At 45.9% G+C, this 27584-nt stretch overlaps 1 long non-coding RNA gene across 1 annotated transcript in view; it reads left to right on the forward strand.

Annotated features, from left to right (window-relative positions):
- The window catches only part of LOC126038771 (uncharacterized), a 54293-nt gene that overhangs the window by 13329 nt on the left and 13380 nt on the right, over nt 1-27584 (forward strand). The window contains exons 5-8 of the long non-coding RNA XR_007506080.1: nt 9253-9590; nt 25047-25171; nt 26231-26371; nt 26522-26709. This is a non-coding gene — a long non-coding RNA (uncharacterized LOC126038771). The remainder of the gene's footprint in view (nt 1-9252; nt 9591-25046; nt 25172-26230; nt 26372-26521; nt 26710-27584) is intronic.

Raw genomic sequence — 27584 nt, forward strand, 5'->3', positions numbered from 1 at the left:
ATTTTGCAGAAATAAATCTCACATTTACACCTCTACTGTGTGGTGGATACATGAATATGCTGGATATTGTAACATTTTCTTTGCATAAACATTGTCCGGCATCACAGGATCTAAGGAAATTACAAAGACAGAAGGAGACCAAGCTGCCTATTCAGGTCAGCCCCTCAGTGAAATAGCATCCTACACCATGAAACATAACACACACCACAACTTCATTGTACATCTCTTGTCCAGCTGCGTGGGTGCTTTATCCGCAAAAGCATTGACACATCACTTAATGAGTGGTGTTGACCTTTTCAGAGACAGCGAGGTACAAACTTGCATGGGGCATCTTTTGCTGCCAATCCCAAATGTTCCAAAATCACAAGTCAGATCTCCCTGACTCATAAATTACAAGACTAGCTGAAAAAAATGTTCATGAAAACACCACACAAATGTGTTGGTGTTCTTCTCTGCCATGCATTTTATTGAGTCTATGGGTTTGAGCCCACAGAGGTCACTCAGGCTAAATTTTAAGGCTTTTGTTCTCTGTAAGCAATAGAAAATTCTGCTGACGTTCCCATCCATTCAATTACAGGACTCAGTTACAGAAACTGGGGAATTATGGCGAGCTCTAAGAGAGGTACCTTTGTGGTGCTTCTGCTGCACGTCTCTGCCAACATGTGCTGAACTGTATGAATTAAATTCTGCATGAGGGATTGCTGGGCAAAAAGCATTAGGAGATACAGGAGAGCTGGATTCGTGTCCACAGGGATGGTGCTAAAGCTTCCGAGTTTCCTGCTCACTGCTGCCAGGACACTGAACCAGTTGATAGTTTTAGGTCCCTGTGGTCAGAAATCCCCAATCCGTGAGGATCATGGAGTAGAGAGGAAGAGGAGGTCTGGGTTGGTGGAGAGCCAGGATAGTGAGCCATGGAAGGACTCCCCATCCTTGGTGTGATTAGCACCTGGGAGGAAAGAGTATATACCCTGCAGGAACTGAACGCTCCAATGGAGAGGCTGAGGGAATATTTACAGGATCCTTTTGGTAACGCAGGTAATGCATGCCAAGCACCCACACCTCTCTCACTCTAGGCCAGACTTTAGCACGTGCCAATGGCACCATCAGGTAGGCTGTGGAGCTGAGTGGTGGAGCAGGGGCTTACTTAGGCCTGTCTTTCTGTCTTGCAAGCACCACCATCGCTTTAGGCACAAGCATTACCAAAACAGATTAAAGTCTTCTGCAGCAGTCCCAGCCCTAGGGTGATCAGGTCTGGTGCTTGAGAGAGGAATGATTTCACACCAACATGGGGTTGAGGGGTTTTTTTTGCTTTTACACTCGCACTGTCATTCAGCCTCTGTTACTGAGAGGTCGGTTCTCCTCCTCCTCCTCCTCCTCCTCCTCCTCTGCTTCTGAGAAACCTGTCCCTGCCAACATGCCCTTGACACCACTGGTAGCCCCAGCGCAATCCGGGTAGCGGCAGCAGCAGGAAGGTGAGCTAAAGCAGCTGGTCCCAGTGGGCATACCCATGCTCGGGATCCTGGCTCCGAGCACCAGGTCCCCACCATCCGCAGTGGTGTCCCAGTGCTTCCTATGGTGTCGGAGGAGGAACGGTTCAGAGGGATGAAGCAGGGAGAGCTGTGTACAGGGATCGTTCTTCCCTGGCACAGCAGAGGCTGAACGTGAGGATGCGCTCCAGGTATGTGTGTGCGCATGGAGCTTGAGCTGTCACTCCTGAGGAGGTGGTTTTAGAGAGCTGCTTAAGGTGAGGATTTTAGGCACTTACTAGGCCTGAAATAAGGACTGAATTTTCAGTGGGAACCTGCTAGGTACTCAGCACTGCTTGAAATTAGGCCATTCCTTAAGGCGTGGGGATAGCCAGTACCATCCACGTTGCTGAACTTGTGAGTCTGCCGGACCCATTCAGACAAGGAGGTTCAACCACGTGCCCTCTTCTGAGCTCCCTTATCTCAAGATGCCTCCGCTCCCAAGGGCTCATGTCTGCATTTTGACCTCTGGTTCAAAGTTTTCTTTTGCTGCTCGTTCCCATAAGGTGATTATTTCCCTCCTCTGCACTGGCTCTTTTGTTCCAGGAAGCTTCGGTAGCTTCGGTTTGAGTTGTGTCTCTTTCAGCCTCAGAGCCAGGGCTTTTGGACCCTCCAGGTGTCTGGCCTTGAATCCTGCTATGTGTTGGGGTGCCAGAGCTATTCTGGAGGCTGCAGCCATCAACTCCTCAGTGCCGCACTGCTTTAGCACATTTGGCTGTGCCCTTTGGCAGCCTTCACTTAGTGCCTTGACACCAGAGTTTTGATACTAAAAGCAGTGTTTCATGGGAACATCGCTTTGATTCTTCCCTCACTGGTACAAAACTTCTTATTCAATAAAGTGGTGCATTTTCCAAGCCTCTGTAGCAGGAATCATCTTGCTCCAGCCACGGATTCATGGGCAGAAGATGCCAGTGGGATGCCCTGGTTGCAGCAGCTGCTCGTACCAGTGTGTCTGTTTCGCAAGTACAGATGGAAAATGCTGTTGTTTTCCCCTCATTGATCACTGTCCAAAGCATCTGAGGCTCCAACAGAAGAGCCAGAAGGGAGCAAAGTTGCTGTTCCCACAGCTTTGGTACTCTCTATCACATCTCCGTGGCTTCAGAAGTTACCACGCTGTACTTCAGGCTCGGCGTTGTAGCTGTGTTGGCCCCTCACGACAATCCTGCTCTGGCACAGGGGCAGCCGCAGGGGCCTGCAGCAAGCAGTTTGGCTCAGGTGTAGGGGCATGCGTGTTTCTTCAAGCCTAGGGGCCTGTTTGTCCTTTAACTATGCCTTTTTTTTCTTTTTCTTTCTTACCCCGTTGCTGGTGCAGGTGGCTGGAGTACTCCATGCAGTTCTTCTGTTTCAGGCAGATAAAGACATCTGTAACTGTCAATATCCACCAGCCCTGTCCCTCTGCCATTTTTCTTTTGTTGTTTTACACAGACTTTTACAAGTGGCTCCCTTTCAAATTTCCAGTGAAATGAATAATGTCAGCTGAGCCTGTAAATCTGTTTCCCTCTGAAGGGGGAGAAAGACACCATAGGCACGGGAATGCCGCTGAGGAGGACTTGATCGCAATTAGGCTGAACAATTACGGCAACTTCCCCCAATTCCTCCTCTGCCCGCCCCAGCAAGGTCCTCCTCTGCTGCCCACGTAGCCTTTCCGAAGAGGGTTTCCCTCGGTGCCCTGCTGTCTCCAAAAGCAGCGAGTCTGTAATGGGGGTGACCCTCAGCTCGAGGGGCCCCGTTGGTCCCCTGGCATTTCATCAGCTCAGGGTCTCGTTGCTTTATTTCCCAGTCTCCCCAGGTAAGGTTCCCCCCGCCTCCTTTTCTGCTTTTGCCCGTGCTAAAGCATCATTGCCAGGAGCGATGAAGAGGTGCCGCCTGCTCCGGCGGCAGCTTCAGCTGCGATGGTTGAAGGGGACGTTGCTGCCGGCCGGGCCCCTCGGACACAGCCCGGCACACCGGAGCAAGCTGCCACGCTCTCCGGAGACTCGGGTACGCTGGAGCCCGACCCCGTGCCGGGAGCATCGCCGCATCTGCGGGGTGGCGGAGGCAGCTGGGTGTAGGGTCGGCTCTCCCGCTGCCACCAGCTTCGGCGTAGGAGCTAATAACCTCTCATTTCTGGACACCTTCCCTTGGAAATTGCCCCTGAGACCTGGCCCGGCATCGGCCGCTGCCCTGACAGGTCGCCGTGAGGGGAACGTCGCAGCTCTCTGCTTAAACAGGCACGGCGGCACAGCAGACGGCGTCTTCTTTCCAGGGCCCTCCGTTTGCACCTGAGCCTAAATTACATCTGCAGGCAGAAGCGCCCAACAGAAGGATGTGCCCGAACAGCTAGACCGTGCTCTCGGAAAGCTGCTTAAATTGCTGTTTTGATCTCTATCGCTCCTCAGAAACCTTCTCTTTGTTTAAAGGCAGCTAAGCTTTTGCTAAGTAAATCCAGCAGGTGCCTTGCCACTCCTTGCTGCCTGTTGGTAACTTGACTTTCCTTTTTCCTGCCCGCAATGGGCTCGCTGCTGAGAACTTCTCACGCGGGATGCCGTGGAGGGCTGCACCAAAACCTCCCGGTCCCCTCTCTCTGCCTCCTCCAACCCGCCGTGCTTGTCCCGGCATGGGTTCTTGTTACAGGAGATGTGGGGTTTTTTTCTTGTGTGCAAAGATCCTTCTTTTCAAAACCCGTAAACTCACGACTGCTCACGTGGCGGGGCCCAGCCTGGCTGTGCAGCCGGGAGTGGTTTATTATGAGAAATGGTCTGTCGGCTGCTGCAGACTCGCAGCAACATAAACGTGTTGTCTGCAGAAGCAACAGAGAAGCGAGGGGAGGCAGGGAGAGATTAGTTGTGAGTGGGAGGGTGAAGATACGGGGAGTGGAGGTCAGAGGAAGCGTGGGTTTGAAAACAAGACCAGAATGTAATACTATTGCTCTGTGATTTTTATTCAAGTAAAAAGGCAGATAAAACTGGCAGGTTTTAACATGGGCAAGCGTCCAGAAACTCCTTTCAATGGTAGTAACTTATCTGTATCGGTTCTGTCACCCACCTCCCATCACCACTGCTCATCGGGGCATCGTGAGAGTGCTGCGGCAGTGCTGGGTCGCTTGTTTCTCAGCCGTCAGATCACGAATGGAGGTTGCTGGGTTTTAAGACTTGGAGTAAATTGGAGAAGAATCAGTGGGTCCTTGTCTGGCTGCTGACCAAACCAAAGCCTCACTTCGGTGTGGGAAGCCTCAGAGAGGGTTTTAAGTACGGAATATTTGTCACTGACTTTGCGGGCTCCATTGCTTTTACCCCTAATCTTCCTCACTTGCTCATGCTGTGCATGCAGAGGCAGGGAGGGATGATAATGGACTTGCAGTTGTACTTGCTGTTCCCATAACAAACGGCAGGATCCTCACATAAATTGTTTGAACATGTAACACTGCTCTTATTTCTTAATGATAAGGGCTTAGGAGCTGCCCTTTTCCAAAATGAAAGAAATGAACCAAATGTTATCTCTTTGTTTTAAAAAATGATGCCTGCAACTACAACAACAAAAAGCCATTACGATGATCCTTAAAGGTCTTGCAAGCTTTTACAGGAGAGATTTTCCACTCACCAAGTCTGGCTTCGCTCCCATTCCCTCTCCCTCTTCCCAGCCCACGTGGCTCAAGCTTTCTAGGGCAGCTCAAGCTCCTAGATACAGCTGGGCTGAACAAGCTTGCCCTGGAGGACATGTCAGAGGTCAGACCTGGAGGGAGGAGTAACTCCTTTGGATATCGTGTCTAAAGCCAAGTGCTCTAGATCTTGCTCCATTCCTGAGTGCATCCATCATTAATTATATATCTATACTCTGTGTTTACACTGGTTTCTTGTTTATCATGAAATATTTACTTTAAGGCTCTGCATCTGCTGTTAAGCCCAACAGTAGTGTCTATTGCTTGTGCCAAGGAAATAAAATTTCACCAAAACCTTTTGGTGCTATGGCACGGATCTGTTAGGTGGCTGGTGCTGGGCTTGTGCCAAGCCACAGCGAGCTGCCTGCTGACACTTGCCTGGACCAGTGAACACAGTCAGGGTATGTTTAAACTCAAAAATTTCAGAATCTAAAGAATAAATCCCTCCTTTATCACGCATTTAATAGATCTGTGTTTCTGAAGGTAGTGGGGAGAAATGAAAGAAAAAAGGAGTTTGAGCAGCATATACAGACACACAGATGTATGCACACACACATACAGGTTTGCACTGATGAGTCTGAAGTAAAAAATGTGATGATGTGAAGTCACGTCACTGCCATTCTAAGACAGAGCTCAAGCCCTTGGAGCTGGTTTCATGATCTCTGGAACAGAAGGCCTGGAAACTTAACCCGTTTGATTTCTGCATAGCCCTCCTAGCTTAAACATGCTTATGTAGGTTAATGCACGCACCCATTAACTTTCCCACTGTCAACTGCTGTTAGTGTAGCTGCTTAACGCCCTGCTGGGAGGGAGATGGATGGACTCCTCCAGATGCCATCTTGATGCTGCTTTTTTTAGTTCAGCCCCGGGGGATGCAAATCCTAGATGGCTCTCCTGGAGCTGTGTGTGGCCATGCAAAGCAGTCCATAGACAAGCTCTCTCATCTTAGATTTCCAATTTAACAACACCCCATGCTATTCTTAGGTATATTAAGTGGGAATAATGTCATTTTCAGAGAAGATAAGCATGACTGCTTCCCAGGTGGGGCAAAAGAGCCACTGAGGGCTTCAGTGATAAGGGCTGAGGCAGCTGCAGAAGTGTGAATTGGCTCCCCAGTTATAAGAGCTGCCAGTCCACTAAATCATGGCTGAAACCTGCAGAGGGCATGGGGAGGTGCTAGGAGTGGAGGGGGAGACAAGGCAAAAAGAAAGAGGGTAATGCATGAATGAGAAGAAGGAGGCATGTGAAGGTGAAGTCCTCATCTGTCTCCAGAGGCTTACAAACTAACTGAATAGCTGCTAATAACAGTGACTTTCTTCAATGCGTTCTGTATCAGGTATTTAGCATGGCTGCGTCTTAGCGATGTGTTTCCCCACACAAGGCTGCAAGGAGATGGTCAGTAGCGGTATGGTGTATGTAGTGGAAAGCAGGTGGATTTACTTGGCTCTTTGGGTGGCAAAAAGTGGGAGCATTTTATATTGTCCAGGCAAGAGTTAACATTAATGTATTTTTCACTGTCTTCCTTTGGCCGTATCACAAAACTGGTCTGTGGAGGGAGGAGGGGAGAGAGAAAGAGATATCCAGAGCCAGTGCAGATGGGCGGCATGGCTGAGTGATGAAGAGTGAAAGATGCTGACCAGGCTCAGGCCACACATGAAGGGCTGGCTGCCCTTCCTGACCCTCCCTAGCCGTGGAGAAAGACAGACCTTGACAGGGCTGCGGCTGGAAGGGAGCACGCTCTTTTCCACTCACGTCTGTGTGCAAGTACCATGGAACAGTGGGGTCGGTGCCATCTTCCAGAAGAAACCTCCTGTTGGCAAGGAGAAGTAGGGGGTTTTTTTGGCCCCATACAGAGTTGCTGGGAGTGTTGCGTTCCCACCACTGAGCTAGGTAGTTGGGTGGAAAGTCCTCCAGCTGCTGGAACAGCTCCACCTCCCCTCCTCAAGAGCCCAGCCTGTCTTGGAGGTACAACCCATGGGTGGAGACAGGCTCTCGTGGGCTGAAAGCGATTCCAAAACCTAAGCAACTTTTGCCTTGCTGAGGTGTTGCTGCTTCATACAATTCGTTTCTGAGCTCTTACTGACAATTACCCTAAATTAAAATGAATAGGCGGCTGGCTGCAGTGCAGGGTTGTTCGGAACAGCCAAGGATGTTTGGGAAGTGGATGGGGGAGAGGAAGGGAGAGGGATGCTGTGTCCTGACCTAGACCTCGCTCTTGCTGCTTAACCTGGGTCTGTAGTGGGGAGAGGGGGGAGCAGCGCTGCCCACCGGTGCTGCTCCAGATGTCTTCAGGGCCTCCGTACAGCACTGCCCTGTACCTAACCCCTGCGCAGCCCAGGAGAGGACTTGCCACAGCGTGGGGACATCCACCCATGCCGGCCAGAGTAGGCAAGGTGGTTTCACAGCGTGCTCAGTTTGGATCTAAACTCAGAGCAGCTGCAGCAGGGTGGAGGATCTGGCCGTGCTGGCCTGGCCCTAGGCTTGTGCTGGGCTGCTGTGCCTTATTTTCATTTTCAGCTGTGCCTTGGGGCTGGCTGGTTTGGGCAGGCGGGTGGTGTGGAGAGGAGGGAAGCCCAGTGGGTCTGCCGGAGTGGGCCTTTTTTTGCCTATGCTGACTCACGGGGCTCGGTGCTGGTGGGGAGCCTGCTGCCATTTAGGAGAGAGGTAGTCATCCTCACGTGCCTGCATCTCCCCGGTGTTTGCACAACCACCTCGTCCCCAGGCTGGGGGAGGTGACGGCTGGACAAATGCGCTTGGACGGAGCTGTGGCATCCTGAGCTCAGGGATGTGCTCCCAGGGGAGCTGCTCCATGCTGTCCTATTTAGGCACTTTCCATTGCCTAATTGGAGCTGCCACGGATCGTGTGTGTCGTCCAGCAGAGCACAAAGTGACGTGATGACAACCGTCACGTGTCTCTGTTCTTTCCTCTTCCCCCTGACAGAAGCCTGCACAGCAGAGTACCTGGGTTTGTTGTCCCACAGAAAAGCACGTGCAGACGTGCGTGCACGCACCCTTGATGGCACATGCTTGGAGGACAGACAAACAGAGCCATGCCCTTTGCACGGAGCAAACCTGAAGCAGCCCTTCTCCGCAGGCTGAGCTCGGGCTTGGAGGCAGCTCCGACTCCATCCCATTCCCCTGTGCTCTGCAACCAGCAAGCACAAACACAGTGGGTGTGAGGACAGCCGGCACAGGCCAGTGTTTATTTGGTTTGCATGGTGGCTTTTGCTATTTTCTGAGAGCAGGAATGCCGCCTGCTTGTTCACCTCCTCGAGTGCAGCTGCACCTCTCTGTCCCAGCCCCAGCTGCCACAGCTTAGCTTTGCCTCAAAACACATTCTTGTGCTGGGTGCAGTGCCTCTGCGCTCTCGGAGAGAGATATTGGCTTTTAGCTGCCTCTGCCTGCATGGCATCTGCTTCCCTCTGCCTTTTAATCCTCTGCATTTTCCATAACCTAAAATTAACCAGTAACAAATCTGGGATGCACTTCTCCAGCCAAGGGGACAGATCTGGGGCTGTGGTATTTTGCAGCGACTGTGATTTCTGCAGCAGTCCCTCTTTCTTTTTCTTTTTGCTTTTTTTCATTACACAGAAGACTTGGGAGAAGTGTATTCTTATGTCAGTAACATTCAAAGGTGAAAAGAAAACCTGCCAGAAGAGAGCCTTAAAAGTCTGACATATTATCATTCAGAGGAGAATTTTCAGTAGAATTATGCTGGAATTTTTCCAATAAATAAATTCTACAGACTTTTAAGGGAGAGCTTTTAGATTAATGGAAATATTACTTAAATTAAAATTCATCCCATTAAGCCATCAGTTCCATTGTCATTGCAGCATCATGTGTTTAATGTTAATGACATACACAAATAAAAAGGAAGAAACCTGTTTGTTCTATTGTGCCAAAAGCTGAGTATAGTCTGTTGTGGAAAGTTAAATACAAGCCAGAGTGGGCAGAAGGCAGGATCAACAGAGACATAGTCAAAATGCACTTGCAGAAGGTATATTGCATGGTACTATGGATGGAAATGCTAAGAAATGTGTTTGGGCTTGTATTTTCAATGAACTGGTTTTTTTTTTTTTTTACTCTTAGTGACTTCAGGAGGAGGCCTTCTGCAGCTGACAGTCTCTGTCCCTTTGTTTTTGGAGGCTCACATAGAGGAAAATGGATCCCAGACTCCAGCTGGGACACGTCCCAGGCTCGCTCTTGCGCCAAGGAAACAGTGGGCAGCTTGGAGGGGAGCTGCCAAATTCAAACCATGTCTTGAGCTCTCTGTACATCCAAGGTGAGCTCTCACAAGACCAGGTTTCATGCCACCTGCATCAGGACCTTCTGCTTCCAACCAGGCTGGACAACCTGAGGGACAGCTGTCTGGGACTTTTGGAACCTCCGCTTCCCATCCTGGCGAGGGGACATGGGTGGAGGGACAGGTGAGCGAGCGAAGGGGAAAAGCGAACTGGCTTCTACCTTTTCTGCCTTTTGGTATGATTTATGCTGGATTGGGAGGGGGGAAGGCAGCGGAGAAGGTTTCTACATTTTTCTGGTGTGTCACTTGTCAGCAGGTGACAGGGCTCCTGCTTGGGGTGGACGTGAGCTTGGCTGATCTCCCACTGTGGGGTTTTTGTCTTGAGCCACCCACCGTGGCGTAGGTGTGTGTGTGTGTGTCCTCGGGGGTCACCCCGGGTGGAGGGTCTGCTGACGGCGCCCTGGGGAGAGCGGATGGCAGAAGCAGCCCGGGCAGGAGGTGGGCCTCCAGCAGATGGGAAGGACTGTGGCACTCTTGGAAAGGGTGGCTCCTAGTAGCAGGTCCGTGGGGAGCAAAGACAGATTAGGCTAGCCCATGTGAGAGCTGCCACATCGCAGCCATCGGTGCTGCGTTGCATCCCCACCCCTCGGAGTCTGCTCAGGCTTCTCATGACAGCAGTTGTGTTGCAATACACTGGGGTGCCTTGAGGCTTTTCCCCATGTTGTTTTGGAGATCCTGGCTGTCCTTCTAGCATTCAGGTACAGATAGCACTGGGGATTTTCCCTGAATCCTTGCTGGAAAGCAGGCGGGCTGCCAACCCAGGGGACAGAGTTCAGCAGTTAAAGCACTGCTCGTAAACACAACCCCCACAAAGTTCAGGTCTGAGGGCTTTATGTGGGCTTAAGAAGGATTTCAAGGCAGCATCTAAATGTGCCTAACTGCAGTGAAGCTACTTGGTGTCTCAGTTCAGGCTCCAATCCATAGGCTGAACTCAACAGAATAAGCCAGCACAGAGATTGAAAGGCAAGAGGGATCGTTGCCCATTGGTATCTTCCATATCCATGTCAACACCCATTCTCAGGATAGCTCCAGTAACAGTAATCTAGTTGATAGCTACCTCCCACCTTTCAGAAGACCAACCAGCTGCTGTTATTGCGGACGCAGGAGCTGCATCTCAGGAAATGCTCCATCCACCCTGTGGAAAGGAGCGAGCAGGTTTATCTGGCTCTGAGGATGGGTTCTCCTTGCTGCATTTGTCCTTTCTTGAGGGTGAAAGGGTCTTGGGGCAGGAGGGCCAGTTCCCAGCAGAAGGCTACATGCACTGCAAGGCCAGGCCTTAGCATCCCCCAAACCTGGGAAGAAGGTTTGACCTGGAGCATGTCCCATCGTTCCTGACTTCTTAGTCTGTGCAGCAATGCGTTGGGAAAAGTACTGGATCAGGTTTCACACCCCTATGGGGTTTGGGGAATGTTTGTACCAAGTAGAGAATGACTCAAATTGAAGCTTGAGGTGGCTTTAAGTGCACAGAAACCCCAGGTAGGTCACTAGCACGTCCCTGGGTTTCTCATGCCCTTTCCTCAGGCTTTGGTATGCAAAATCAACAGCGCTTTTCCTGCTGAGACTAAGGATACCTTCCAGGCCAAGTTCTGAGGTCAAGCCATCCATTTGGCCTTCTCCATCTATATCAATTAACTGTCTTCAGCACAAATTTGAAACTGTGCAAATGCATCATTGTTAGAGCATGTTCTGAGAACAGCTTCAGGAGCACCAAACATATCGTTACTTGTACAGAGGCAGGGTTCCCAGACATTTCACTGCAATTGCTCTTTAGGCTCGGTTACCACAGTGGCTTCCCAGTCTCTCTTTTGTTTCCAGGTTACTTCTTTGCCACAAAACAAGTATTTATTTTTCACCAGTAGCACAGGGTGTATTTTCCTTGGATTCTCTTGAGTGTTCCTTGCTTGTGGTCAATAAAAGAGAAGTTCACAGTGAGTCTGACTGCTATGTGTTGTCACGGCTACTTTTCCATCGCTTGATTTCTCAGCCTCCTGAGGTAGGGATGGGCTTTTGCTCAGGGGCACTGGAGTTCATGGCCAGTGGGCTTTGGTCCTTTTTTTGCCTTTAGCAAAAGGCTAAAAGCCATTCTCCACATTCTCATGAAATTGTTCTTGCTTTCATCTTTCCCTCCTGCTCCCCTTGGGTCCTCAGTTTTGGTTCAAAGGGACCTTGTGCCAGCAGACTTCTTCACACCTGGTGCAACCCAGGGACAAATCACTCCCAGGGAAAGAATGGGCAGTTTGTGCATTCCCATCATCACCAAGGGTTTCCTGCGATGGAAAAATAGCTTAAGGTTTCCGAGGCTCCCTTCTCCCACAACAAAATTAGCCTGTGGGCAGATGTACAATCAGCACATCTCTATTTGTCTTGGCTGTGAGCCCTCCTCAGCCAGCATTGTCTTCTTTGGGAAACCAGTGAATTGCTTTGTATTACCCCTCGCTTCCCTGCACTCGGACTGTCTGCTTTGCAGGACCCTGTATGCTTAGTGCAGTCCTAGGGTGAATTTAGTCCTTTCATTTTTAGCAGAGTCTTTTCTCTGTACGGCCCCACTTCTTTGGCTGTGGTTGCCATTTGCCACACTCGTAGTGAAAGGGCGGCTCATAGGGCTGTATTGGTACAGACTGTTTCTCATTCGAGAAATGGGCATGGCAATTCTTCCATCTCTCCTAGGGGAATTCTGAAGAAAATATGCTAAATTATCCTAACCTCTGGTCTGTGTTATTAGTATATGTGATTACCGCATGTCAACCAGGTAGACATATGTAGCAAGGCAGTGTAGGATGTTAAGAGGGCTCTTCTAGCTATGGGACAACTCATTAACAAATGCTCGGTGGTCACTTTGACCTGAGAGCAGGGGCAGCCCTTGCACTTTCCTGGTTCACCAGGAATGCCCGTACTGCTTGAGAGCCAGAAAATATCTCCTGGGGGTCGTGCAGCGGTGTGAGACTGTCCCATGGGGGAAGAGTTTGGACTCCATCCTGTACATCTATGCAGCAGTCACTTGTAATCTTTCCTAATCCAATGAGAGTAATAAGTAGGTATGGACTCCTACATGGATTTATTGGTCTGAGGGGATACCACTGGCAGAGATAAAGCAAGGGACAATATTTACCAGAAATAAATGTTGACATTTATGGAAACCTAGAGTGTGTGTTCACATCTATTTTAAATGTTTTCATGAGAGCTACCTGGGAAGCTTCCATTATGGGTATATTTCCTAAAGAGTAATAAGTTTTTCTTTTAAGCTAATATTCTAAAGGGGTAGATTAAATTAAAGGTTCATTTAAAAACTATTTCTTTTCTCCTGGAAGGTGAATAATATTTTTCACTTACACTGCTGCAGTCCATCATAATGTGTTTGTTTGCATGTGTAATTTGGTTATCTGGCATTACTTCAAAATCAGTATTATTCATTTCTGATGAGTAAAGAACAATTTGGGCCCTGCTCCTTTACATTAATCTCATAAATTAATCCCACTGGCTAAAATCTTGCCCCCATTGATGTTGACAGCAAAACTGTCACTGGGGCCAGGGTTTCACCTGCTACTCATATGCTTAAATGCACATCTAAGGGTTTGCAGAGTCCACATTTTACGGACTTGCTGTGTGCCAGGGGCTATCCTCTTGTTCAGCCAGTAACTCCTACCCTCCAATGGACATCTGAAGACCTCAGGAGCACAAGTCTTTGAAAAAAATCAAAGTCCTGTTGCAAAAATCCTGACCTGCTTTTCATCTTCCAAGAGTTGAACAGGTTAAAGAATTGAAATCTAGGCTCTCCACACCGTTTGCACGTGGTGGTTACTCAGGGTCTGTGTTTCCCTGTGCAGTGAGGCAGGGATTGATTTTTGTTTGTGTAGGTCTATCTCACAGCAACAGAGAAAGACATTGTAAACATGGGAAAATCTGATACAGAAAAACTGGCAAGGGAAGCTCTTCACTCTTTTAGGACTAGTATATATGCATGCATTTAATGCATGGTATATAGGCCAGAAAAAATTTATTGAAACTTTTCAGAATTGTGAAGTGAAACATTGGGCTATGGGTGGATGGTGTTTCCTGACTGAATAAGTATCCTTTGTGGTTGGCTTGGGTTTATTTTATCTCTTTATTTGTCACTTTCACTATTCAGTAGGAAGTTTTGGGTTTCCTGGACTCTGCAGAGGATCAGTCATTTTCTCCCTGTGGCATTCTCAGGAGAGCATCTTCGTCCTGTGCATATTCACAGCTGACTGGGTGCACCGAAGTGCTCTTATTCTTTTTGTTTCCAGAAAAACTTAGTTGTAGAGAGGAAAATCAAAAAAGAGGGTCAGCTAACTGGGCAGGTCTCTGTAGGGAACTCAAGGACCTTGCTTTTGTTGAAATTGCTTGGAGCTTCATGATGTTAATCTTTTTCCACCTGATAAGTTAGCCAGATACAAGAGGTCATGGTTAGTTTTTACTGAAAGGAGAAAAAGGTTGTTTTCCTGGTGTGGTGGTTTTGTGGTTTTTGTTGTTGCTGTTGGTTTTTTTTTTTTTTTTTTTTTTTTTTTTTTTTTTTTTTTTAACTCAGGATGGTCGTCTTTACAAAAACATACAAATCCTGATTACAGCCAGAAACAAAGAGCAAATGACAGTGTCTTTGCACCCAGCTTTCTGCCAGCACTAACACAAAATGGCTTTTTTTTTTTGTCTGTCCTGGGCATAAATTCCCAGTTCTTGTTTCCTTTTTTTATGTTCTCTGCTTCTCTGGACTATTGCCGCTCTGCTGCAGACACAAAGCAATAACCAGATAAGCTCTCCCCTTTGCACCTGCATTTACTCGCCTGCATTTAGGATGGAAGCGGGGAAGACTCCTTCGTAAGGGCTGTGCGTGAAGGACAGCAACCGCATCCAAACGGCAAGAGTTTCTGCACGCAAAGCGGAGATTGTCTTCCCTCCGCTTCCAATAGCTCCTGCCTACTCTGCAAATTAATCTTTGGATGCCTGAAGATGGGCACCCAGAAAATGAGGTACAGATAGTGGCAGTGTGTGACAAATTTAGATTAGGAGCAATCTGTCACAGCCAGGGATGGTATCCATTTCTGAACTCATGGGCAAGAAATACTCATTGACATTAGTGGGAGCACAATGGGGGCCTGGCTTGCCCACAGTTACTATATTAAATGACCTGTAACTCAAAAGGTCTCAGAAGAAATTTATTATTCTGCACCCAGCACATCAGTTCGCAGTGACATTTAGCTCAAGACAAACTCTGAAGAAGTGATAAGCTAGTGGAAAACAGGGGAGGAAAAATAAAAGAATAAATTAAATCTAGGTAATTTTATTAATGATTTTTTAGTTGAAATACCTGTGGGTAATCTTGTTCCAATTCCACAGAAACAGCCCCTTTTTGCCGAAGGCATTGCAGATCCCACAGACTTTCCAAAACAAACCAGGTGCTAGGAGGATTTTGTCACGGAAACTGTTTTCATTGTTAAGTAAAGAGAAATTCCCTCTTATTTCTAATCATTGATATAGGTCCTTAACTGACCTGCCAGAGTTTCCTAGTAGTCTGTTGACCTGTTGATGGTGCTAGTGAAGAATATTGCCCCCTCTGCTATATCCAAGTACATGTCTGTGTTGACATGTGTGTGAAATGGCTTCTTTAAACACTGTTCTATTGCTTTTTCAGTTTGGGAATTAAAATGGAAAGCACATTCACTCCTTAATATAGAAAGAAAAATGGAAATGTTATTTTAAAATATTTAAAGTGGTTAAAATAGCAATCAGTGTGAAGTGAGTTTGGTCCATTTTTTAAAAGCAGCCCTGCAATGGCAGGTGAATTACAGGCCATCGTACTTGGATCCAGTCTCTCTTCACATTGTGATGAGATTTAGTGGCTTTTTCATTCATTTATGGTAATGCATCCAATTATGCTTTAAGAAAATCAGAAATGAAGACAAGAGGTGCTGCTTGTTTAAAAGTATTTTGCATAAATGCAGTGACTTTTAATTTTCAGTAATGCCAGAGATTGATAATGCAGTCTAGAAGCGAATAAAATGCTGGCATATCCTCTGCAAGCTCTTCTTCTGTTAATAAATACCCTTGCTGCCACAGATATGTGCATCTTTGTCCAGCTTTGTCCAGCTGTGTGCTGTAGTACAGAGCCATCATTTTATTCTTTGGACAGATAAAAGTCCTGAATGTATAGGCCAGTAATTTGTTATACTTAGTGGCCTGATAGAGATTTCTGAATGTTACATCGACATATGAGGACAGGGCAAAGAGATTTGGATAGTCTGATGATCAAAATCAACATGTTAGGAGCACTTATTGTGCAGCATTTTGGTGGTTTTTTTCTAGCCTGAATCTAGCTAACGCTTCAGATGTGTATATAAGTAATAACTAAGTTATGCTTTCATAACTGCAAATGGCAACCCTGCAAGGATTGTACTGCACTTTTGGCAAATGATGTTTTCTCCAAAAACAGTTGTTTAGAAAAATCATGAATTATTTAACTTGTGCTTCTACAAACAAAAGACACTGAAATTATTATTTTCTCTTTTCTTTTCGGTGTTTTGTGTAGAACCCTGTTTTTTCTGATATTTTTCCTTCTAACTCAGTTTAAGTGTGTTGCAATACCCTCAGTTTGACAAGTCTTCTACAATACCCTTCAGAGAAATGGTGGCTAAAAGGTGTCTGGGAAGGTTCTCAGGGCTGTGAGAGAGTTTTTTGTATTTGCTGGGCCTGCTTATCATGAGGAGTCGGGGCAACAAGGGAGATCTCAATTCCCCAGTCTGTGTCCACCCATGGGTGTTTTGAGAGTGCAGGCAGAAGTGCCGTTGAGCCAGTAAAAAACCCCATTGCACAGGGGGGCACAAGGACCGAATCTGTCCACCCCATGTGAAGATGTGGCCCCAAATGCCTGGTGTCAGTTTTTCAGGGGACAGTGAGCTAACAGCTCTGCAGGAGCAATGGTGATGCCCAGGTCTGTAGAGGTGTCATGCTCTCCGGTGGTCTGGGAGGTGCACACCCCATGGGCCCCCCCAAAACGATAGGTCCAGCTATGGGGGTTGGGAGGTTGGGGGATCAATGTTCAAGCATTGCTGGTGATGAAGTCCCGCAGTATCTTGAGGTCAGACAGCAACCTATTAACCAAGAATAGGCTGAAGGTCTTGATGTGCTGTAGTAGAGGGCAAATGTGTGTCAGGGATTAAAAGCAAGTGTTGCTTGTGGTAGCTCATAAATATAACACTCGGCATCTTACCCCCTCCCGGTAGACCTAGATACTGGGCAGTTTTAACTCTGCTTTAATACTGCTATATCTATGACTGAAATCATAATATTTATGCAGGGTAGTTTTTCAAGAAGCTTACTGGATGTGAAAACAAGTTCCTGGGTTTTCCCCTTTCATGGAAGCAAGCTGAAGGTCAGATTTACAACATTTCAAGCTACATTCTGTGCTCATTTACACAGCTGTAATCTTGAGTTATGCCACTGAGGACAAGCAATTGCTCCAGACTTACAGGGATATAACTGACAGCAGAATTTAGCTCGGGGTTGCCAAAGCTCGACAGAAAAGGAGCTGTGAGGGTGGAATTTGGTGTTCGTGAAGTAGCTTGTGTATATTCAAGGAATGCAAGAGCCCAAAGATTTATTAGTAGTGTTTCAGAGCATTATTGAAATTAGGCTTAATTATCTGTGTAATTTGCTGGAACCAGCATTTTAGCATTTTTGATCAAGTATATGCCATTAATTTTAAACAGAGAGGTACCAGGCTGCTCTCAAAAAGTGAAATAAAAAGATTTAAAAAGAAAGCCCACACTTTCTAAACGTCATGTTTGGAAAGCTTCAAAGATTGTTGTTGGTTGAGTCCCTCTCCCCACTTCACAAACAAACAGTCTGTTCGCAGTTTATTCCTATGGAAGAAAGTTCACATCACCCCAGAGGGTTATTCCAGCAAGCAGGGAAAGGAAGCGTCTCCGCATTCCCAGGCTTGCCGAGCTCTGCCATCCCTCTCCCTCCTGCCCTCGCTCCAGCCCCAGGAATACCGCCTGGAAACAGTGCTGGCCATCCTTGGAGGAAGGAGCAGAAGACGTGGAGCTGTGAGCAATAACCCACCCGCTCCTTTGCAGTGGTGGAAGCGTAAGGCTCCTGTTCAGACCTGTACACCTCCGTCTCCGTTCAGACACGCTCCACAGGTACCACTGGGTTCGCAGGTATCCGCTCCATGCCTAAACCTCTGTTTCTGCACTGTCTTCTTGCCAGCCCTCTTCTGAGGTGTAGCCCGTGGTCGCCTGAGCTCCCAGCAGCGAGGGATGTTCTTGTGCTGAAAACAGCAGCCGTGCCAAGGTGCAGCGGACCTTGCTTTTCTGCTGGTTTCTGTGGAAACTTTGGAGAGGACCCTTAGCCACTCTCTTTGCCATGTATTAAATAGCAAGAATGATGCTTCCCTCTTTCTGAAAGAGCGCTTTGAGGATACAGTCATTAATATGTATGAATAGCTTGAACGTTACATGAACACTGTAACGTTGAGGGCTAGAGGAATGCCAACACAGCCAGGTTATTAGCTGTCATTTTGCCAAGCCTCTGCCCAAGCAAGCCCTTGTTTTCTGGACAGCTGCTGAGTGGTGGTTTTCTGTGGTCAGCACTTCTCTAGTTCAGATTTTCACTTCTTTTTTTTTTTTTTTTTTTTCCCTTTATACCTTCTCAAGCCCTGCCTCCGTGTAGGTCCCCAGCGGCACTGAGGTGGTCAGCACGTCATTTTTAGAGGCAAGCAGTAAATACAAAGGGAGGGATGCTATTATTGAAGTGTTCTACATCCTGGCTCAAATAGCGGAGAAGCATCAGCTCAGACTTTCCCAGTAAATGATTAACTTTTGTTTGTGCAGAGGACAGAGCCATGGTAAGAATGCAATTAATTACACTGGCAGCCCAGCCAGGCCAGCAGTCAGTGGTGCTCTCGCTTGCAGCTTCTGGCTCTGCAGGTCTGATTTGAGAGTAACTAATTAAAAGCAGGTGCAGGCTAGAAGACTTGTTGAATTAATGCACAGTGTCTTCTTTTCTGTGTTCCCAGGCGTTTGTAGCTCACAAGAAAAGAGCAGGCGCTTGATGCTACAAATAATAATAGAGTGCTGATGATGGAGGTAATTAATCCTTTATTATTCTGGTGTGATAGGCTGCTGCTAGAGCTGTCATTCAAGTACTTCTCATGCAAAAACGTGTCTCAAAGGTGAAAGAACACGGAGTAGGTGAAGGACTGAATAGCGTTTTAATGGATTTTCTGGTGTTATGGGCACAGATACATCTTCAGGTTTTTGGCAAGATTGTCAAGACCGGACGTTAGCCACACTATATTCTGGGCTCTGTCTTTGACTCACCAAGGCAATTTTAGCAGGCAGCAGCTTAAAATGAAAATTCAGGCTGGCTCAAATGACACACGGACATGGAATAGAAATGCAAGGCCATAACTGTGGCTCACTTGGGCTTTCTTTGCTTTTACTGCTTCCTGGACATCCTTAGTTGGCCACTGTCAGTAACTTCAGTGGACCTTGGGTTAATCCCAGTTCCTCCTGATGGTGCAGAAGGTGATGGTCTTGCCGTAAGGGAGACTGGCTTTGATTGGAGGTAACGTGGATCTCTAAAGAGCTGCAAAAATAGCAAATGCTATTTTGGGTTATTTATTACCAGTAACAAATGCTGCAAAAGGCTGTTTGTTGCTGGTAATTTTCTGTTCCCAGATAAGGATCCCTACTGGTTCAAATCAAACTCCAGGACTCAAATATTAAAATTAAGGGTAAATTATGAACACATTGGCCTTCTGCTCTCTCTGTTGTCATTTACTTGCTTGTAATACCCCTTCCTCCCATACACGGGAATTTTGTGATTTTATGAGATGGCAAGGAGGAAATAACCTCCTGCAGTAGAAGCCCCATGGAGTGCCAAGCATTAGGAGACTTCAGCCTCAACACAAGGAAAAAACCCAAAACATAACATGTGTTTATTTTAAAGACAGTAGTGATTTCGTGCTCTTCTTGTTACTTTGTGAAGAAAATAATCCAAAGCTATTAGGAATGTTTATAGTGAGAAAATAATGCTGAGTCTAATAAATGCACTGGATAGGACAGACCATGTTTTATTCAGTGTGGGAACCAAACACTGCCATATTGTACAGATTTGCTGATCTGGAAGAATTGTACTTACGGAATGCAGCTCAAAAGCTGAGCGCGTGAATATGACAGTTTTCTCTTTTTTTAATGTAGAGAATTTTAAGACAGAAATGTTTCTTGGAGAGTTTTCTAAGGGATTCTGATCAACTTACGTAAGTTCAGGAAATCGGCAATAATTTATTATCCTGCCATATTTTCCAGTGGCTTTTGTTTTCCTTGCATCACAATTCTTAACCCATTAGAGGCAAATTTTATTCAAGTATTTAGATGAGGGTTGTACTCTTCTACAGATTTTAATGCTTACTCCATGTAAGGGGAATGGCTGAAGGTGGTTCTTAGGGTGAGGATGGTTTTTGATTCTTCTTCTCCTCTTTGCTGGTTACCTGTGGTCCTGTGGGTATTTTTACATGGCGGAGTGTTTGCCCTCACTGGGCACATAAAAAGTTTTAAAAAGTGCTTTTCTACCACCATTTGTATTTTACAACAGTAAGAAACCTCGCTGACCTACTCCTGGCTGTGGGTTCTGATGGGAGAGAGCTTGGAAAGGGTGAGGCCCTAAATTACTGCTCAGGGCCTAGGAAATTTAGTTGTAGTATGTGCCTGTAAATAACCACGTGTTGTGCCTGTAACAAGTACGATTTTTGATTTCTGAACACCACACCTCTGAAATTTCCAGGAAGCTGCTCTTTGCTGCTGACAGTTGCTACAGAGGCGACAGCAGCAGTGAGATGGTTTTTGTTCATGTCTTCTTGTCTTCATTAATTTTCAGTGTGTCATTTCAGCTGAAAATATGCCATTGCTGTTAATGTGTTCAAAAGCATGATGTTGGCTAGGCGGCTGTTTATGTCACAGTAAATATTTGATGAGGAGGTGTGTTATTTTTAGCCACAATCACAACATATTATTGGGATTTATAGGCCGAAAATATGTCATCTAACACAGGATCATTTGTTACCTTTACAGTTTCCTGAGGGTTTTTTCCATTTTCCTTCATAATTTGAACTGGAGAGGTGGTGATTCAGAGAATGTTGGTGTGAACTGTTGCACATAAGCTGCATAGTAGGGGGAAACATCAAGCCTCAAATCACAGGTCCCATGCTGATGGGGGATGCTGCAGCCACTGAAGCAATAAACCCAGGAAGGCTGTGCAAATATGTGAATGTACAAATGGATCTCAAAGCCGTGATTTTCATATTCCAGCAATCACTGCCGTAGGAGTGGATGACTGACAGCACAAAGGACTTAGATTTACTGTAGAGAGATGTAAATTGATAAGCCAGTAGACAGCCATCATTCTTCCTTTATTCTCTCTCTCTATCCCATGTCTTTCTCTGCTGGCATAATCAAAGCTGACATAGTGCATGCTATACCAAGTTATATTTTTCGTAATTATAAGACAGTACATGAGATCTAAGGGTGTTATTCAGGAATTGGCACAAAGCTCACTGAAATACAGGTTTTCAGAGTGATCCTCTGATAATGTTGTTTTTCACATAGATTCTTGATACTCAGACTCTACATCTATGTCTTTAAGCTGTCTGGGTGCTTTAAGAAGGGATGAGGACAGTGGAAAAAATGAGGAAGCTTTTCCTTTTATGCAGAAGGAAAATGTACAAAGTGTGAGATACTAGTTTTCTTTCCCCTCACCCTCAGCTGAGTCTGAAGCATTTTGCTGCACCATACATGTTTCCAAAAGTGTGTGGGGGGCTGACTTAGGGGGAAGAGGTAAAAGAAGTCAGGAAACCAAAACAGAGATCATCTGGAAAGACCGAAAAGAGTGACCAGCCTCCCCCTAAGCACTGACTGGTGTGGCACACCTCTTGTGTCTTGAGGCTGAAGGGTCATCTTCCAGTGATCCATCTCATTAGGCTCAGCTGCCTCTGACTTGAACTGCAATATTATTAGATCTAAAGAGAACAGACTATGAGATATAATAGAGTTGTTATGATGCAGATGTGCTTGGAAATCTCATTTTTGCTCAGGTCTGAAAAAGTGTGGTAAAATCTGAACACTAATATTGCAGCTCTTTGACCTCTAATACATACACTGAAAATTCAGATCCCATCTGGATTCAGTGAATCTGCAGCTTGGAGGAAGGCAAATGAATGAAGCTTTCCTCACTCTGGAGCTCCAGCAGGGAGGTGCTGCAGACCTTCCAGACAAATCCCAGGGCTGTGAGTGATTTTCCATATACTTTCACTTAAAAATTCTCTAGTATTTTTATTGAATTAATCAAAAGAGCAAAGAAAAAGAAAAAAATTACATTTGGATTTTTTACTTTAGTCATATTAGATTGAAAATAGTAGGGAAAACGGGATTATCTCACTTGATGAGGAAGAGGTTATTACTTTCCATCCAAACACTGTTGTCTTTTTCCATGTCAGCCTCCCTCAGACTTATTTGCACTTCCAGAAACAAACTGAAAAACCTATAGCTGTACTTCATGTATGTTTATGTGCAGGTCTTGTCTGCTCACTGATGCACGGGGTCTCCATGTGGGCAGGAAAGCACATTTCCATACAGTATGGGTGCATAGGCTACAGGCCCATAAAGAGAGAGTAAGTGGGATGAGCTGTGTACTTTGCATGTAAAATTTGATAGCATAGCCTCATATGTAGCCAGAATGCAGTTCAAGCTCTTCCTCCTGCCTTTGCTAAACCTGGGCTGCCTTCCATGCTTGTTTTAGTCGCCTCTACAAAGACGGGCAAAGCCTCTCTGCATGACAGCGTGGGTTAATTTATTTATTGCTGCGAAGGATGCCGCAGAGTCATCGGCAGATACAAAAGCAGAACAAGTCCTTGTTATTCGCACAAAGACTCTGATATTTGCCTTGACCTACAGCCCCCTGCCCCTTTGCCTAAGTGGATTCTCACAGACGGAACCATTGGCTTTGCTCACCGGGCTCCAGACTCGTGATACCTCAAGTCCTGCTTTGCCTCACCTACTTACATGCACAATGACAATAAGGTAGAAAGCAAGGTATTTCTCTCCCTTTCATCTTTAAAACAGGGAACTTCTTACATCTAGTAGCTCCTCTGCTTAAATATAGCCAACAGGTAGTTTCAAAGAGGCAGAATTGATTAATTTTTATTCTTCTTTAAGCAGAATAATTCAGGTGCCAGAATTAGGAGTCTGTGCTAAATTGCCTCTGTAGTTGATGGAGAAAGAGAAATGCTTCTGAAGGGAGATTTAGATCTTAGGTGCCCTTTGGAAGTGCCTGATTCCTGATGCAGATGGTACCTGATTTCAGCATCTCAATTTTAAGTGCTTTCAATTAAGCAGGATGGATCTAGTGCTCTTCACAGTGCTGGGATCTTGATGAGAAGATGTAAGGAAAGGCACTGCTGGTCATGCACTCCTGTCAAAAGGCAGCTCCTTGTCTTATGGCAACTTGTGGATTTACAAAAGAAGGAAAAAAAGTCCAAATAATTTTGGCTACAGCTAGTGAATAAAGCAGCGTGTTGAACTACTAATAACTTAAGGGAGAGTGGTTATCTAAAATTCTCTTAGAGATCAAACCCAGGTGACTCCGAGTGCTGCTTAAATCTTTTGCTTGCATGCATTGATGCGTTATTGCTCCTGTCACTGTAGGACTTTTCACCAGAAACCAGCTTCTTGGGGGATTATAGAGTACTTTGGGAAAGGACAGAAATTTCTCTATAATTCTTGCAGTGCACAAATAGCTCCGTAAGAGCTGCCCAAACGGATGCTGCCAAGTGATTTTGCATAGGTCACTGAAAAACTCTTCAGAATAGCTATACTGACTTGCTATGAGCATGGATTAGTTTCAAACGCAGGAAGGATAGCTGCAAAAATCTTATTACTAATTTCCTAGGCCATCCAATTCACAGGAAACCCATGCCAAAAATGTGTTTACTGGACTATTTTCTTAACAGGGTCATTATGTTTCCTTCAAGGTAATTCTTAAAGAAAGGGTTTATTTCTTCTCACTTTTTCTTGTCTGCTTCTCTGGCAGGAATAGGCCTCTGGGAGCTTCTTAGGAGTGAAAGTATAAGAAAACCATCTTCCAGAATGTGTGCTGCATGTTTGTTGCTGCATATTCCTTCAGAATTTGCTTTTAAATGCATATTGGTTACAAAATAAACCCGAATGAGCCATTATACTCTGGTGTGTAATTATGTATTTAGGACACATACTGCACACAGCTTTAAAAGAAATCTTTATGGAAACAAATTGCATTACGTTTGCAATAGCTGAAGGTAGTTGAACAACACCACCTCAAGCCTTTCAAAATACTGAAGTAATTTACACCATTGGCTGAAGTAATTATCTCCCAAGCCTCAGATTCCAGTTTCAATGCCTTTGTTGCATAGGTGCTGCAGAGGCCTCAATATAGCATAGAAGACCTGGGCTTGGCTGTACAACAGCCTTGATGTAGATACAGTGCTCCTGCGTGATGTACCACCTCGGAGCAGGATTTCTGGCCTGTGGGAGGGAGCGTTACATGGGTCTAACACTGCTCTGAGAGTGAAGACATGCCAGAGAGAGAGAGGCACCCCGGGTGCAAGGGTGAAACCCAACTTTCTGTCTCTTCAAAGATGAGTGAGGAGCAGGGATTTAAGTCTTGGATGAACAGTTCTGGGATTTACCCGAGGGCTGGGGGTACCTATATGGCTGGCCAAGAAGATGGAAAGGTCTCTGGTTTCTCGTTTCAGGGATTCAAACTACCACTAGAGCAGTGCCGTGCATCTCCCCAGCTTTGACAGTGTCGTACCACATATTCTTCCTCTTTAACTGGTACTTGGCAAAGTACCTGCCTCTCGGCGGGGGTGATTCTTGGAAATAGCCGTGCGTAACAGAAATGACAGGAGGCACCCGTAAGGAAGCTGTGTGCCTGCCTGTGTTGATGGTATGGAGCAATATCAAGCGTGCTTCCCTGCCTTCAGACAGCAGTTCCCGCATTAAATCTACAAAATGCCTTTCTCTGCACAGTACAATTGGAAATATTAAGAGTCACACTTAGCGCTGGCACATATAAAGCAGAACTGCAGTAAACGAGTTAAGCATCCTGAGGATTTGAGTGCTGGGGTGTTGTTTTTCCTTCTCTGGAGCTGGGGACTCAAGAGACTTTCGTTAAACCTGGGACTTTGCAGATCTTCATGCTGATTCTGCCACTTATTTATTGTTTGGCCTCAGGCTAGTCACTTAACCTCTTGCTGCCCTAATTTCCCCGTCTGGAAAATTATATTTACTTATTTCTCCTGAGGATTGTGCAGGGCTTAATAAATCCCTGTAAGGGATTTGGAGATCCTCAGATCTGAGATGATACAGGACTGCAAAAGATTCACCGTACGTGCAAGGAGGAGGGAGCGGGTGCCCAGGCGGGATTGCCTGCCTGCCTTCCTGGCCTGGCCAGGACTCCAAAAGCATAAGCAGCAGGGGAGGACTGTACTGCCTGTTTTTAGATGAACTACTCTTCCTTGTGGCCTTTTCAGGTTTGCTGGAAGAAAAAGGAGGCGAGTGACTGAATGGAGAGGAGGGTGGCTGAGGTTAACTGCTTTCTCGTGTCGGTCCCCTGGATCTTCTTGTCAGTGCGATAACAGCTGGATCTCCCAGGAAGGTAATGATCTTCCCAGATACTCCGTCTTGTGGCAGGCTATTAGCGAAACCAGGCAGCCCTTTTGCTGCCCGTTTCTTTAGCAGGGAAAAAATGAATCTCTGACCAAAAAAAAAAAAAGTTCCTCCATATAATTAAGCAGCATTAGAATGAGGCCTGTGCCTTTGCTGATGAACTTCAGTGAAAGCAGATGGTCACAATGGTATTAAAAACTAAAGACTTCAGTCAAGCTTTTAATTGAAAACAATTGGACCCTGCTGGATGGTAATTACCTTGGCTGCTTGCAAATAATATCACAGCACTGCTACCTATGAAGGAAGAACGGAAACTGAGTTAATAAGAACTGCTTGATCTGCATACAATAAACAAGGAGCATCCAAAACTATTTTCTCTGGTACCTTCTCCCCTGCAAGATGCTTTCAAGTGGTTATCAGTGTGAAAAGGAACACAGAGTGGCAGAAATTGAAATGTGTGAGGCGTTTGCTGGGTTCATAAAATAACTTGAAGAGCCTGTCTTCCCCCATCTCCCTCCCTTTTTTAACAGCTGAAATCCCAGACAGGTCTGAGAAAAACAGCAAAACAAAATAAAGCAGAAAAGCTCTAGATTATCCAGCATTCCTCCTCTTCTGAATGGCAATGATAACGGCAGGCTGCCTTTATCTTGTTTTATCCGCTTTCTCCTTCCTTTGCCTGATCAACTGGAAGGCTGGGGCCTTCTAAGCATCCAGAGTGTTTTTTTCCCCCCATTCTTAATTGGATTTTAATGATCATTAACTTAATATCCCTCAATCTCTAACAAAGCAAATGTAGGTGGCATATTTTGCAGTGCTTCTAAAAGTGGTCTGACAATTTTCTCACTCCCTTTTCTGTGCTGGGATCAGGTGACGTTTTGAGGGCTAGCCCACCTAAAGGGTTCCTAAATCCTGGTGTGCTATGTATTTGTTGACACAACATGACATTAATACCACTTTGCTATGTCTTTCCTGCTAGGGAAAATGACCTGTATCGCTGTGGACGTGTCAGTGGAAAAAACAGTCCTGATGTTGTCTCTTTCAAACACAGGTCCTGGCTGTGTATACAATGAATCAAATCTTGTCACCTTCCACGTAAACACTATTTTTCATGTGGTGGTACTCTTGGGCATCGCTTTCTGTCCCCTTATGAGCAGGCAAGACTCTCTGCTGCTCCAGAAGGCCTCAGACAGTAAGTAGCAGCTGCTGCAGTTTTGCAAAATTAATGAGTAGCTGTGAACTGCTAGTAAAAGTGATGCAATGATTTTCCATAACATATCATTTTAGAAGCAATGACTTTACCCTCTCTTTCTTTTCCTATCCAAATATTTGTCTTTTCAAGGCACCAGCCAAGAGTTTGTCTTGTCTTGTCTGGCAGCATGATGAAATGGACTTTTCCAGTATGTTTCATCTGGATTTGATGATTTTATGCCTGGAGTTCAACTTTCATTCACTTAACTCGCCATGATTAACACTGAGAGTGAGGTCCTGGACTCCTGGAAGTCAGCAGAAGTTTTCATGCTGCCTTTGGTAGGATTTTGCTTATTTTTATGTAATCGAAATATGCTTAAAGCTTTACTGATGTAATGCCTCTGAAATCGCTGGCTGAGTGCAGTCACAAGACAGAAGTGTATCTCATAGAATCATTAAAGCTGATGGTTTTAGTTGTTGCACTTCTATCTAAGTTGAGGTATTCTCATTTGCACTTCAGAGTTCCTGGCGACCTTACCCTTGGCTTTTTCTCTGCTGCTGGGCTCTTGGAGGACAGGTTTGCAGTTGATGGGGCAGGTGTCCTGCTCTGTCCTGCTCCTGCTCTCTGGTTCTTACGTTCAAGCTGCTGGTGGGGTCTGAGCAGGATTTTGTTCACAGCCTTTATAGTCCCTCCTTTATCAAAGAACGCGGGACAAATATGCAACTAGGAAAGGCCACTTTTCAGAAGTGTCTTATGCTAGTGGCTGAAGTCATTTTATCAATTTTATAACAGCTACTTACTTTTAACTCTACAGAGTAAGATCCCATTGTAATTACTGCTTGCAGCTTCAAGGGAGCTGGTATAGAGCACACTATTTTAAAGGTATTTTAAAGGTATAAGTAAGGCATAAGCTCTATTGATCTAAAGTATTCTAAGCGATAAACAGCTGCTGGGTTTGATTAAAGCTGAAGGGAAGCCGAAGCATTTAATCAATCTCCAAAGCTGTTCCGAGTATATTACAAAGCAATTGTGATTATTGCTATTATATGACAAGCTATAGCATAATAAAGACAGAGGGATCATTTTTCTTGCAAGCATTTAGAGGTGTTGTGGTGCTTCTTCTCAGCCTGCCTGATGCCGTCACCTCTAAAGCTCGGCTAAGCAACAGAGCGTGCCAGCTCAAGCAGACTAATCCTGAAGGGAGAATGCAAGA

Source organism: Accipiter gentilis, chromosome 5, assembly GCF_929443795.1.
Source record: "Accipiter gentilis chromosome 5, bAccGen1.1, whole genome shotgun sequence".
In the NCBI taxonomy this organism is placed as follows: Eukaryota; Metazoa; Chordata; class Aves; order Accipitriformes; family Accipitridae; genus Astur; species Astur gentilis.